The sequence below is a fragment of the Tachyglossus aculeatus genome, chromosome 14, assembly GCF_015852505.1.
Source record: "Tachyglossus aculeatus isolate mTacAcu1 chromosome 14, mTacAcu1.pri, whole genome shotgun sequence".
Classification (NCBI taxonomy): domain Eukaryota; kingdom Metazoa; phylum Chordata; class Mammalia; order Monotremata; family Tachyglossidae; genus Tachyglossus; species Tachyglossus aculeatus.
Window position 1 is genome coordinate 28,558,321 of NC_052079.1, and position 15,834 is coordinate 28,574,154.

Sequence of the window (15,834 nt, forward strand, 5' to 3'; positions counted from 1 at the left end):
TAAACCTTGGCCTTTCTGACACTCTTGACACAATTGACTAGTCTCTTCTAATCAATCAATCAGTGGTATTTGTTGAGCACCTACTACATCTAGAACACTGTATCATGCTTTTGGGAGAGCATAATATAACAGATAATAATAATAATAATAATGGTATTTGTTAAGCGCTTACTTTGTGCCAGGCACTGTTCTAAGCACTGGGGTAGAAACAAAGTAATCAGGTTGTCCCACATGGGGCTTACAGTCTTAATCCCCATTTTACAGATGAGGTAACTGAGGCACAGAGAAGTTGAGTGACTTGCCCAGTCACCCAGCTGACAAGTGGCAGAGCAGGATTAGAACCCACAACCTCTGACTCCCAAGCCCATGCTCTTTCCACTAAACCACACGGCTTCTCACAGATAATCCCACAAGGAATTTACGTCTAGAGGGGGAGACAGACTTTAAAATTTATCAAGAACTTACCGAGATGTACATAAGTGCTGTGGGATGGAGGATGGTATGAATACCAAATGTTTAAAGAGTACAAATCCAAGAGTAAGAAGGACACAGAGAGTAGTGATAATTGTATTTGTTAAGCACTTACTTTGTGCCAGGCACTGTACTAAACACTAGGGTGGATACAAGCAAATTGGGTTGGACACAGTCCCTATCCCACATGGGGCTCACAGTCTTAATCCCCATTTTACAGATGAGGTAACTGAAGCACAAAGAAGTGAAGTGACTTGCCTAAGGTCCCACAGCAGACAAGTGGCAAAGCCAGGTTTAGAACCCAGGTCCTTTTAACTTCCAGGCCTGTGTTCTATCCACTAGCCCACACTGCTTCATGGTGGAGTAGGGGGAAATAGGACTTACTCGGGGAAAGCTACTTGGAAGAGATGTGATATTAATAATGTTTTGAAGGTGGGGTGAATCACTATACTAAGCACTAGGTTAGATACTGGTTAATTAAGTTGGACACAGTTCCTACTCCACCTAATGCTCAGAGTGTAAGAGGGAGGGGTAGGAACAAAATAGGTATTTAATCCCCATTTTATGCACAAGGAAACTGAGGCCTAGAGAAGTGACTTGCCAAAGGTCACATTGTAGAGAAGTGAAGTGACGGAGCCTGGATTAGAACCCAGGTCCCCTGACTCCCAAACCCAAGTATTTTTTCCACTAGGTCATGCTGCTTCTCAAATTCTCAACTCTGAAAGACCTTGCTATTTTCATTTTTCCTTCCACATTCACCAATGCCCACATGTACGCTGAAATGTTCCATCTCGTTTGTTGGATATTGGTACTTTCATTCAATCATATTTATTGAGCATTTACTGTGTGCAGGACACCGTACTAAGAACTTGGAAAGTACAATTCGGCAACAGAGACAATCTCTACCCCACAATGGGCTAACAGTCTAGAAGGGGGGAGACAGAAAACAAAACAAAACAAGTAGACAGGCATCAGTAGTATCAATATAAATAAATAGAATTATAGATATATACACATCATTAATACAATAAATAGAATAATAATTACATATACACAAGTGCTTTGGGGCAGGGAGGTGGTAGAGCAGAGGGAGGGAGTCGGGGTGATGGGGCGGTATGTGTCATCATAGGACCCCATGAACTAATAATGGCAGCAGAGCTGGTTTGTAGAGGTGCCCATGTGATCATTAACATTCACTAAAGTTTCTGGGCAAGCACAGAAAACATGAGACAAGTGACTGTCTGCTTGTGAAGTCAGTGCCAAGGACCCCTCATTTAGAAGAGAGAGCATCTCTCCAGAAGAGAAAGAATCCAGCACCTCTGTTTTTGAAGTGTCTGTCAAAAAAATCTCATTTCCCTCAGAGTGGCAATGTCAATTTCATATCTAGCCAGTTTGCCCCCCACGAGTATTGTTCTTTCTGCTGCACTGCTGAACTCATCATTTCCACCCCACCTTAATGTCCCATGACCCGGTGGATATTTTATTTTTCACTTGATTATTTTTTATCAGTTTTAATACTTAGTTTGATAAATCATTTTTCTAACAAGTAGCTCAGAGTTCAGTTGTCTTTGCTTAATCCTTGTGAGTTAAATTGAAGTGAGCTCAGGTGTTAGTCTCCCTATTGAAATCTAGTAAAAGCTTTCATTCATGAGTTCCTACACAGTGAAAATCTCCTCATAAAAGAGCCTCTTGGGCCCTGTCAAACCTCCATTTAGTTCTGTGGTGCTGAACAGCCAAATAACAGAGTGAATAAGTATCCTTCCTACGGCGAGTGCCTCCAGCCACGGTTGGCATTAGAAGTGGAAGAGATGGGCCAAGAGGCCTGACGCTACCATCCATTAATTCTGCGGGTCTCCTTGGGGGTGGCCCCTAAAATCAATCAATGAATATTATTGACCAAACACCTATTATGTGAGGAGGATTGTGCTAAGCCCGTGGAGTGACAGCCTAGCCACTCTTACAGAGTGTAGGGTCTAGGAGACATTCCCAGTGATTCGATCCAGATTTGGGGGGAGAAGCAGTGTGGCCTAATGGATAGAGCATGGGCCTGGTATTCAGAAGGACCTGTGTTCTGCTACTTGTCTGCTTTGTGACCTTGGACAAGTCACTTAACTTCCCTATGCCTCAGTTCCCTCATCTGTAAACTGTGGATTATTACCGTGAGCCCCACGTGAGTCACAGACTGTGTCCACTCTAGACTGTAAGCTCTTCTCTAGACTGTAAGCTTGTTGTGGGCAGCGAATGTGTCTGTTTACTGTTATATTGTACTCACCTAAGTGCTCAATACAGTGCTTTGCACACAGTAAGTGTTCAATAAATAAGATTGAATGAATGAATCCTTATTAGCTTGTATCTACCCCAGGGTTTAGTACAGTGACTGGCACAAAGTAAGAGCTTAACAAATACCACAATTATTATTATTATTGTTAATAACAAATACCATAAAAATCAGCTACAGCATTATGTACAGCCATGGTATGTGTATACAAGCCTCAAGGAACACACTTCTTTCCTCCCATCCCTATCTGTAATGCCTCTTTACCATCATGTTTGGGCTGTCTTTCAGATCCCTGAGGCCACAGGATAGGCGTAAGACCACTTCATTCATTCATTCAATCATATTTATTGAACACTTACTGTGTGCAAAGCACAGTACTAAGTGCATGGGAGAGATCAATGTAGCAACAAACAGGCACATTCCTGTCCACATCAGGCTCAAAGTCACCACTCATTTGGTGGGGGAGGGGGAGAGAGGAGAGAGGTTGGAATCCATCAATCAGTCAGTCATATTTATTGAACTCTTACAGTGTGCCAAGCACTGTACTAAGCTCTTGGGAGAGTATAGTATGAGAGAATCAGTAGACATGCTCCCTGCCCAGAATGAGCTTACTTCCCCACCCTGTCCTCTCTGTGGCAATAATTCAAGTAAGGGAATAATAATAATGATGGCGTTTGTTAAGCACTTGCTTTGTGCGAAGCACTGTTCTAAGCACTGGGGAGGATACAAGGTGATCAGCTTGTCCCACGTGGGGTTCACAGTCTTAATCCCTATTTTAAAGATGAGGTAACTGAAGCACAGAGAAGTTAAGTGACTTGCCCAAAGTCACACAGCTGACAAGTGGGGGAGCCGGGATTAGAACCCATGACCTCTGACTCTCAAGCCCATGCTCGTTCCAGTGAGCCAGATCCTACTTGATCCCTGCATTTGACTTCAACCAGCCTTTACAATACAATAATAGTAATAATAATAATTGTGGTGTTTATTAAGTACTTATTATGTACCAGGCACTGTCCTAAGCATTGGGGTGGATTCAAGTAAATTGGGTTGGACGCAGTCCCTGTGCCATGTAGGGCTCACAGTCCCAATCCCCATTTTTTTACAGATGATGTAACTAAGGCACAGAGAAGTGAATTGACCTACCCAAGGTCACACAGCAGATATGTGGCGGAGCTGGGATTAGAAGCAATGACCTTTTGACTCCCAAGCCCATGCTCTATCCACTAGGCCATGCTGCTTCTCCACTATAAGCCATTCTGCCATTACTCTGAAAAAGCCTCAATGTAAGCAGCATGCTCTAGTGGTTAGAGCCTGGGCATGAGAGTCAGAAGGACCTGGATTCTAATCCTGGCTCTACTACTTGTATGCTGTTTATCCCTGGACAAGCCACTTAACTTCTCTGTGCCTCAGTTACCTAATGTGTAAAATGGGGATTAAGACTGTGAGCTCCATGTGGGACAGGGACTGTGTCCAACTTGATTAGCTCATATCTACCTCAGCACATAGAGCAGTGCCTGGCACATAATAAGTGTTTAACAAACACTACTATTATTAGTAGTAGTGAACCTTCCTTTCTGCTCATCAAAGCCCCTAACAGAAAGAGATAGGGCATGCCTAATCACCCAGAGGCTAAAGGAAGATAGTGTGTAAAGAGAGCAAGGGAGATGAATAGGAAGAAGTTGAGAGGAAGGAGCAAGCACCCAGAAAAATGTAGTCATCCATCACCTTTCTGGATGGGTTCTGGGGAACTCCTCTTCTGACCCCAAAGAACAGAAACAAAAAATGACCCAAAAGAACTTGTTGGCGTGGCTGGATGGGTATATTTATGGGCTTTTGAAAGCATTACGGTATTGAAGTGTTACCACTACTTATAACATTAAAAACAAATGAATATACTTCATCACAAACATTACAAAGAGCACATATATAACAAAGTCTTAAAATGTGGGACCATTTGATCTAATGATGTAGGAATTCTACTGAATTGTTCTCAGTGTAGAAAGTCTTCGTTGGATCAATCTCTGATTCCACCACTCTCGATATTGTAGCAAGGAGTATGGAAGTACATCTTCATAGGATAAGGATAGGATAGGATAAGTAATAGTGAGTTAACCACTGAATGAATGTCAGACACCCCTCTCAGGGTCGCACCTGGAGAGTTTCCAGTACTCTATCAGTTTCAGCTATGGGAGGGAGAGTCAAGCAGAGGTCTAACCATTCCATTCCCAGCTTGGGCAGTGGCTAGTGAGTGGAAGGCAATCTGCTACAAGCCAAGACTTCCCCGTGCTGGGCAGCAGCGGCATGAGAGAGAGTAGAGGGCAGAGACTCGAGTTTACTACATGGAAGGCAGCAATGGTAAATCACTTCCATATTTTTACCAAGAAAACTCTATGGAAAACTCTACCAGAATGATTGCAGGTGGAGAGCGGGATGTTCTGGGAGAGATGTGTCCGTGCTGTCGCTATGGGTTGGAAACGACTTGACAACATAAGACAAGATAAATTAGTCAGACATGGTCAGGTACTGGCTGTTGGGTACTAAGTGCATGAGTAGGAGTGATAGTATTTATTAAGCACTTACTAGATACTAAGCACTGGGAGGAAAACACAGGTGGAAATCAGACATGGTCCCTTTCCCTCTCAGGGGCTCACAATCTAAAAATGAAAAGGGGTAGAGCGGACTACTGATATATATGAAATAGAGTAGGTTGTTGTAGGTAGACATGCACTAGAATTTGCACCCTTTATTCGTCCCTCCCTCAACCCCACATCACTTATGTACAGATCCATAAATTATGTAGGTATTTAGTCATTTATTGATTGATTTATCTATATTAATGCCTGTCACCCCCTCTAGACTGTAAATTCATTGTGGTCAGGGATTGGGTCTGCCAACTCTGTTGCAGCATACTCTCTCAAGTGCTTAGTATGGTGATCTATAATAATAATAATAGTAATAATTATGGCATTTGTTAAGAGGTATGTACTAAGCACTGTTCTAAGTGCTGGGGCAGATACAAGGTAATCAGGGTATCCCACGTGAGGCGCACATATACCCAGGAAGAGCTCAATAAATATGGTTTATTGATTGAATAGCATATTAAATAAATGCCAAAACAATTTGGTTGTTAAGAAACAACAGCAACCAATGACTGATATGATAACTATTAGGAGGCCTTCCCAGAATAGGAGGCCTTCCCAGGCTGAGCCCCCACTTTATCCTCCCCTCCTCCTTCTCCCCTCCCCATGGCCCCCTCTCCCCCCCTCTGCCCTGCCCCCTTTCCCTCCCCACAGAACTTGTATATATTTCTACATATTTATTACTCTTTTTATTTTATTTGTACGTACTTACTATATTTTATTAATGATGTGTATATTGCTATAATTATATTTATTCTGATAGTATTGACACCTGTCTACAAGTTTTGTTTTGCTGTCCGTCTCCCCCTTCTAGACTGTGAGCCCGTTGTTGGGTAGGGACCATCTTTATATGTTGCTGATTTGTACTTCCCAAAGCGCTTAGTACAGTGCTCCGCACACAGTAAGTGCTCAATAAATACAATTGAATGAATGAATTAATGACTAACTATGTCATAAAATTATGTGAGGCATGAAGGCAATGCTGATTCATTCATTCAATGGTATTAAGTGCTCACTGTGTGCAAAGCCTTGTAATAAGTGCTTGGGACAGTACAATATAGCAGTAACCAGACACATTCCCTGCCCATAATATGTGAGAATGATTCTGATCTAATTATGTATTATATCTACCCCTAGCCTTTAGTACAGGGCATGGTGCACAGTAAGCACTCAACAAATACTACAATCATTATTAGTCCACTATCAATCAAGACTTTCCCACCAGTCGCCCCTCAGGCAAATGATGCCTGAACTCAGAGAGGAAACTACTTGCGTATGTGTTGCAATCATCTTTTTTTCCTAATTTCCTTTTCTCAGTATTCAGGACCTAAGAAGATATTTTTAATCTGTAATGTGTCATTCAACTACAAATGCAATTTTACAAGACTGTCTACTGGTCTAAACGCCAATTAATGAAAGCAAGTACAATACCAAACTAGGTAGGAGAATAAGGAAATATGAAGTGAACATTCCATTTTATATTCTGGGACAGATAAGTATCTTTTCCCAGTACAGCATTCTATCTGGGCACAAAATCTGAAGGGGACAGATAGTGTGTGTGTGGTGGGGGGGGGGGGGGGGGGGGGGGGAGAGATGCTAGATAGGTAGATGATAGATAGACCTAGATAGATATAGGGTAGTCCTTCATTTTCAAGAATGCTGCTACCAAGGAGATTTGGGATATTTGGAGAATGCTTAAAAGATTCATAAAGATGAATAAAGAGTTGCAAAATGGGACTTGGAGGAAAAGGTAAACCAATTACACTGATTTAGACTGAAGGGGAAAAAGTTAAGAGGTTGATCAGGCTTCAGGTATATAGATAATATGGATGATAATGACCACATGTGCCCCACTTCCACTAAAATTAGAAAAAGAGAATAGAGTCTTATTCACTTATTCATTCATGATGAATGAAAATTTACTAAAAGGAAGGAATTGTTATTACTTAATTCTTAAACAAGAAGCAGCATGGCCTAGGGGGTAGAGCACAGGTTTGGGAGTCAAATTGGCCTGGGTTCTAATCTTGACTCCAGAACAAGCCTGTGGTATGACCTTGGTCAAGTCACTTGACTTCTCTGGGCGGCAGTTACCTCGTTCTTAAAAATGGGGATTACAACTGTGAGCTCCATGTGGGACATGAAATTTGTCCAACCTAATTAGTTTATACCTACCTCAGGGCTTTGAACAGTGCTAGACACATAGCTAAGTGCTTAAGAAATGCTATTATTATTATTACTATTACTATTATTAATTAACTTAAATGGTCAATTAAGTCTGTTCCTCAAGTCTTTAAAAATGACTGTAACTACCCATACATTCAGGACAGCTTAAATCTTTTAATGGGGTCTCTTAAGAAGCCTTCCATTTTTATGACTGTGATTCTTCACATATCTCTACAACATATAACTTTTATTCCCCTTTCACTGTATACATTTAGTGTTGTTCTTGATCTTGAACCAATCTTTAGCCACTCTGTGGTTATTCTTAAAAGGCAAGTTCTTAAGTGACTGCATCTCAATTCTTCTTTCTATTGCACTCTATCTCACCCATCTGCTTTTCCTTGTTTTCATTCCCCATCTTAAACACTTTCAGCAACTATACCAGATCATCATTCATTTCCAGTAATCTACAAGATATTCCATTTTTTTCCAGTTTAACAAATCTGATGTTGAAAATTTAATTTGTGATGTGGTAATCCTTACCATTGGCTTTAAAGCACTTGATCACTTTTCCTCCTCCTACCTTGCCTCCTCCTACCTTGCCTCACTACTCTCCTACTACAAGCAGCGTGGCTCAGTGGAAAGGGCATGGGCTTTGGAGTCAGAGGTCATGGGTTCGAATCCCAGCTCCACCACGTGTCTGCTGTGTGACCTTGGGCAAGTCACTTAACTTCTCTGTGCCTCAGTTACCTCATCTGTAAAATGGGGATAACTGTGAGCCCCACGAGGGACAACCTGATCACCTTGTAACCTCCCCAGCACTTAGAACAGTGCTTTGAACATAGTAAGCGCTTAATAAATGCCATTATATATATATATATATATATATATATATATATATATATACAACCCAGCCCGCACACTTTGTTCCTCTGATGCTAACCTTCTCACTGTACCTCAGTCCCATTTATCTCACCGTCAACCACTCACCCACATCCTGCAACTGGCCTGGAACGCCCTCCCTCCTCATATCAGCCAGATAATTGCTCTCCCCCACTTCAAAGCCTTAATGAAGGCACATCTCCTTCAAGAAGCTATCCCTGACTGAATCCTTCTTTCCTCTTCTCTCACTCCCTTCTGTGCCACTCTTACTTGATCCTTCATTCATCCTCCCTTCCATCCCCACAGCACATACATATATATCTGCATGTATATGTAATTCATTTATTTATCCATCTATATTAGTATCTGTCTCCCCCTTTAGACTATGAGCTCGTTCTGGGCAGGAATGTGTCTGTTGATATACTGTACTCATCCAAGTGCTCAATGAATACAATTGAATGAATGAAGAATCCGGTCTTGAAACAGTCATTCTACCTCTGATCTCATATTCTATTAATATATCCTGTATCATTGCTTTGATTTTCTTTATGCTTAAAAGCACGAAACAATTGCCCATGCTATCTGATTTTATTATTTAAGCTCCCCTGTGATATGGGGATTGATGGGAGAAATAGGAGGGATATGGAAATTAGGTAAAAAGAGGTTAAATGACTTGCCCAAGGTCACCTAGTAAGAGTAACGGAAGGTTTATTTCTCAACAAACATCCTCACTTCCAATCCAGTGCTCATTCCACTTGACACAATGCCTTTCTGAAATAATGTAATTTACACCTTTAATTAGTATCTCAGACATAGCACTTGAAACAGATAAAGATTTGAAAATGAGTTAGCTATTCAATTCCATTCAAAGTCTTATGATGGGCTTTTTGAGAAATATAAATCTAACTTATTGGTCTAGAGGTTTTGTCAGTAGCTTTTTCAGGAAACTTTGGGGGATTTATTTGGCGGAACTTGATGTTCTCATAGGAAGACTCCTTTCCTAATAAAAGGGAAATGACAATAAATGTTTAATCCATTTTACCATCTGAAATGGCTTCTGTTCCAAGTTGTGAAACAGAAGCTATTGAAAAACCTTGTTTTTTTAGTCATTTCTCAGAAAAGAAATCTGTGAAGCATTTAAACAGCAAGAGAAATCGGGTTTCATAGCAAAGTCACTCCATTTGCCATGCCGAATACATGCAGATGAGATAAATAAGGCATTAAGACCTACCTATGCGCACTTTTCATCTGATGAAAATTACATCATTCAACAACCTACTGTGGCCATTTGCAGATGTGAAATCCATGTGTTGTGCTAGATGTTTCTTGACAACTAAGTTTTTGTGCAAGGTAGGATTATATCTCCTAATGATGCTCTGATTCCTTAACAGTAAACACCAGTGAACTTTCTCCTAAGCAAAACAGATGGAACCCAAATTATTTCTACAAATTTGTGAAATCTCTGAAAATGTAATTCAGACTATACTTAGACATGTTCTGATTTTCTCTGGTAATCGGTAGCTTGCCTTTAAATCCTACATAGGAGCTATGTTAATTGGTTACATAACCTTTTAGAAAAACGAATGAGAGCAAAAGATCGACATTCCAGAGATAAAAGTCAGAACCTTCAAGTAGTAATTTGCACAAGGGATAACTCCATCATGGAAAAATAATACTTAACATTTATGTATTGAAGTAGGTAATTACCTACTGCCCCCATGGGGTAGAGAAGTATCATTAACCCCACGTTATGAACAGGAACCTGAGAAGTTAAAACAATTTCTTCCAAATCTCACAGTTCCAACTAGCAATGGAACTCCAGTCTCCATAATCTAACATGAATAATTGCTTCTCCAAATATACAGGTTTACTAAGAAATTAAATTAATGCACTGAACATGAGAAAAGTAGGGTTTACATTATCTAGATCGCATTCTTTATGAAGCAGGGGAGAAAGCCCAATTCTAGAAACATTTAGATTCTTATATAAAGGCCTAACACCTTTAGACCTTTGCTGTAAGAGCCTTTTATAAGTTTACGATAACATTTTATCTAGGAGCAAAGTTGCAGCTCTTGGACTCATGGAAGCAAGCAGCTACTGACAGTCCAGTGAGCAGCTTTAGAAGATGGGTGGTCTTCTTTGAACAGAGACTTGAGAAAGGTTAGAATACAGAGAAAGCTTTGAAATCAGTGACTCTTAAATGTCAGAAAAAGTGGCACTGAAACCAGGAATTGCAGCACTGCACTAATATGAGCACACAGCACATAAATTGTTGCCATGCATCAGTCTTTTACATTGCATCCGCCCGCACAGAGATTTCAATATCTGCATCAAACACAAAGGACAACTATAGACATATAGGATATAAGTTGATAATTGGCAAACTATTTCCTGAGATAAAATAAATGCATGAAGTTACCCAAAGTGTTAATCAGCTGGATATGACAAATACGACCTGAGTAGTCTGAGAGAACTACACAATCTTTGCCTTCTCCCTGATCTATTTTAATATCTGTGTTCCCCTGTAGACTGTAAACTCCTTGTGAACAGGGATTGGTAGATGCAGTCCCCATCCACAAGGAGCTTACTGTCTCCAGTGGGAGATAGTGTACTTTTGCTATCTCATTTTACAGTGCTCTGCAGACTAAAAGCCCTCAATAAAGAAGCAGCTGGGCCTAATTGGTAGAGAATGGACCTGGAGTCAGAAGGACCTGGGTTCTAATGCAGCTCTGCCACTTGTCTGCAGTGTGACCTTAGGCAAGGCACTTCACTTCTCTGTGCCTTAGTTACTTTATCCGTAAAATTGTAATTAAGACAATGAGCCCCATATCGACATGGACTATGCTCAATTTAAATAGCTTGCATTTACCCCAAGGCTTAGTACAGTGGCTGGACTATAGTATGTACTTAACAAATACCATTAAAAATAAATAAATAAGTAAAAAGCATTGATGGATCACCCAGCTGAGGTGATCTTGGGCCTTTTTTCCTAGGCCTGCCCCATCACACATTTGCTGTCCCTCGGGACTGAGTTCTGATTGGGAGGTTGGGTTTTAGGATCGAACTTCACTTTCACTGACAAAGTCCTACCCCAGGTTCTCTTATTTCTCTTATTGCTCCTTGTCAGTGTCTTTTACCAGTTTCTCCTCTGCCTCCCACCCTCTAACTTTGGGAATCACGCAAGGTTCAGTTCTGGGTCCCCTTCTATTCTCCATCTACACCTACTCATCTGCTCCCATAGGTTCAGCTACCATCTCTACACAAATGATTCCCAAATCTACCCCTCCAGCCCTGACTCTCCCCTTCTAAATAGTTTTGCATTTCCTTCAGGACATCTCTACTTGATAACCCACCGACAATTCAAACGTAACTTGCCAAAATCGAACTCCTTATCTTCCCACTGAAACGCCGTCCTCCCCATCAACTGAAGGCAACACCACTATGCTCCCTCTCTCACAACCCCATTACCTTAACATTACCCTCAATTCTTCTCTCTCATTCAATCCTCGTATTTAGTCTGTCACCAAATCCTGAGGCTCTTCCTTCACAATGTCTTAGGATCTGCCCCTCCCTCTCCATAAAAATTGCTACTTTGTTGATCCACTTACCATATCCCACCTTCACTATTGCCTCCTGTCTCTCTCTTCTTCAGTTCCTACCTTAACTCGGCTGCCTGGATTATTTTTCTAAAAACAGCATTCAACCCACTTCTTCCAGCTCTGCTGAAGTCTCCAATAGTTGCCTTTCTACCTCTGCATCTTATAGAAACTCCTACCACCAGCCTAAAGCACTCAATCAACTCTTCCCCCTCCTACCTTACCTCGCTAATCTACTAGAACCCAGCCCACACATTTTGCTCCTCTAAAGTCAACCTGCACAATGTACCTCAATCTCCCTGCTGACACTACACGCACATCCTCCCTCTGGCCTGGAACTCCCTCCCCCTGCATATCCAACAGACCACCGCTCTCCCCAATTTCAAAGTCCTATGACTACCATTTCTCCTCCAAGAGTCCTTTCCTGACTAACTCTTTATTTCTCCACCCTATTTGCCCTTCTTTCAGTGTAACCAATGTTCTTTATTCTCTTCCCCTAAGTACTTTAATACTTGCCTCACAGTAACCGTCTAACCTTATATTCAGCCATTTCCCCTATCTGTAATTTAGTATCTGACTTCCGCTCTTGACTGTAAACTCCTTTTGTGCAGGGATGATTATTTCAATTTGATTATATTGTACTCTCTCACATGCTTAATACAGTGCTCTGTTCACAGTAAGTGCTCAATAAATTCCACTGATTGATTGACTGGTTCATTTTCAACTTCCTGATGCCTCTCAGCTTTCTCTTTGCTCCCTCTTTGCTCTCTTCTCAGACAAATGAATACCTGCTTCCTTCAGGCTCATATATAAGAACCCACCCATTCTTAAACTAAGCACTTTGCAAGTGAGTTAGTTACAAGGAATGTATTATCTTCATTTTCTTTTTTGCATACATTGAGTCCATTAAGAATACCCAGTTTTACCATTCCTCATAGGAATTGAATTGCTTATTTAAAAAACAATCAGAATTATAGTATATAATAAAAACGCCTCAGGGAAAAGATTCAAATAAGCCTAAATCATGAACAAGCAGGAAATGCATTTTCTAGTAAATATCACTCAGTTTACATTCATGCAAGATCAGTCCAGTTCAAACTCATCCATCAAATTTATTGGACTCCATCACATCTTCAGAAAATATATTATTCTATTATGCTAAAGAGTGTCTGATTCAGTTGAAAGAGCTACTATACCTGGAGGAAAATCAACATTTTTCTTCATTATTCCTAAAAGGAGCTGGTTCTATATTTTGACTCAAAATATTTCACAGTTCATTGTGAACATTCATTCATTCAATTATATTTATTGAGTGCTTACTGTGTGCAGAGCACTGTACTAAGCACTTGGGAAGTACAAATCGGCAACATATAGAGACAATCCCGGGACTAATGTTCATGACTGCAAAGACTTTGGTGATATTCATTTATTCATTCATTCATTCATTCATTCATTCAATGGTATTTATTGAGTGCTTACTGTAAGCAAAGTACTGTACTAAGCACTTGATATAGGAGTGTCCATTTGGAGATATCTCCTCAAGATACTTTCCCTAACTAAACCATCATTTCTCCATCCTATTTTAATGGCATTTATTAAGCGCTTACTATGTGCAAAGCACTGTTCTAAGCACTGAGGAGGTTACAAGGTGATCAGGTTGTCCCATGGGGGCGCTCACAGTCTTAACCCCTGTTTTACAGATGAGGGAACTGAGGCACAGAGAAGTTAAGTGACTTGCCCAAAGTCACACAGCTGACAATTGGAGGAGCTGGGATTTGAACCCGTGACCTCTGACTCCAAAGCCCGTGCTCTTTCCACTGAGACATGCTGCTTCTCTATCTGTCTCCCTTTCTAGTCTTAAACTTCTGGTTGTTCAGGGAATGTGTCAACCAACTCTGTTGTATTGGACTCTTCCAAGCACTTAGTCCAGTGTTCTGCACACAGTAAATGCTCAATAAATACCATTGATTGATTGATTGATTTTCTCCAGTCCCACAGTCCCATATTCTAATAACAATAATAATAATGATATTTGTTAGGCACTTACTATGTGCTAAGCACTGTTCTAAGCTCTGGGGTATAAACAAGGCAATCAGATTGTCCCATGTGGGGCTCACAGTCTTAGTCCCCATTTTACAGATGAGGTAACTGAGGCACAGAAGAGTGAAGCTACTTGCCCAAGGCCACACACAAGACAAGTGGTGGAGCCGTGATTAGAACCCATGTCCTCTGACTCCCAAGCCCGTGCTCTTTCCACTAAGCCAAGCTGCTTCTCATTAGTCTTCTAATACTCTGGCATTTCTTCTACTTGTAATTTTTTAAATGTCTGTCTCCCTTTGTAAGCTTCCTGTGGATAGGAATCATTTCTACCAACTTTATTGCACTGGTTCTTTCCCAAGTATTTATTACAGTGCTCTGCATGTAGTAAATACCATTGATCATACAAACTATCTATCATTTATTTTGGCAAAAATGGAAGCATTAATGAAGTTTTACTATATTTTCTCTTTTAAAGTGTCAAACACTTGCAATTTAATACATAAAGTGATTTCTTTGAAAAATCTGAGGAAAATAATAATTTTTATATTTATGTTTGGAGCTTTTTTTGTTTCCTTCAAATAGAAAATGATCCTCCCTCATCAAAGCCTGAAGATGAGTCTTCTCAACCCTTTCAATCATTTTTAAAAGTTCTTTTGAAATCTGGCAAATTTGATCCATTTGGTGACTGCACTGACCCTGAGTAAATTTCTGTAATGATTTTTAAACAAGATAGGTGGCATTAGTGTTCTCTATTCAATTTTTTTTATTCTGTTCTACTTGCTTCATTTGCTGCTCTTTTTAAATTTGATGGAATTATCACATAGCAGAGAATAGAGGAGGCTTCTGGTTGACAGCTCAAGACCTTAAGGAGTAGGCTCATTTCTCTCTATCTCACAGTTGGAGTTTTCCAACCTAACAGGCAGTTTCCATCCAGTGATCAAAGTCATCTTCTAAAATTAATTATTTATACATGACTGTGAAAGAAATTCCTAACAATAAGGCTTCTCTGTGAGATAATAAGGGCAGTGGAAGCACTCATCTACAGTTTGTCACCAGCCTCATAGGATTCCGCAGTTATCTGGTAATTTGTCACACCTTCAGAAATGCTTTTCTGTTTTTGTTTGGTGAAACAGTGTTGGACACTCCTGGGGTATTGATGCTATATTCGAATGAGGGTTTTGCACAACTAAAGATGGCCCATCTTAGAAAAGAAAAAATGCAATTGTGTCTTTAAGGTTTTCCTTTAAGCAGAGTTGAACAGGAGAATAGAAGCACATATTCAAATACACATGTGGGTCATTCGCATTATTTAATTAGAGGAAATTAGGTGCTCCCTACATGATCTTGAGCATGCTTTGTACTGCATTTAAGTGAAATGTATGCAACTAGAGAAGACTACTCTTTTATTATATGATATGGATTATAAAGCCAAACTTAAAAAAATAATTTTTCCATAATGGTAACTTATCGATATCCCAAGCATTAGCTTGTCTTTAAATTAAACTCACTGTGGGCAGAGAATGGTAACTAGCACAACTAACACAAACTAATAGGCAGTTTGCATCATGTGATAAAAGTAATCTTCTAAAATAACAACTGACTTACTGACAACAATAGACTGACATTTCTGTTGTACTCTCCCAAGTGATTATTATAGTCCTCTGCACATAGCAGGTGCTCAATATTCATTCATTCATTCATTTAATGGTATTTATTAAGTGCTTACTGTCTACAGAGCACTGTATTTAGCGCTTGGGAATGTAAAATA

General features: G+C 40.3%; 1 protein-coding gene and 1 non-coding gene across 3 annotated transcripts in view; both read left to right on the forward strand.

Moving 5' to 3' along the window:
* SYT1 (synaptotagmin 1) overlaps window positions 1-15,834 on the forward strand; it is a 675,618-nt gene that overhangs the window by 537,593 nt on the left and 122,191 nt on the right. The window lies entirely within an intron of this gene.
* Window positions 4,883-5,020, forward strand: LOC119937425. Its single transcript, XR_005454094.1, has one exon. It is a non-coding gene; the product is annotated as a small nucleolar RNA SNORA7 (small nucleolar RNA).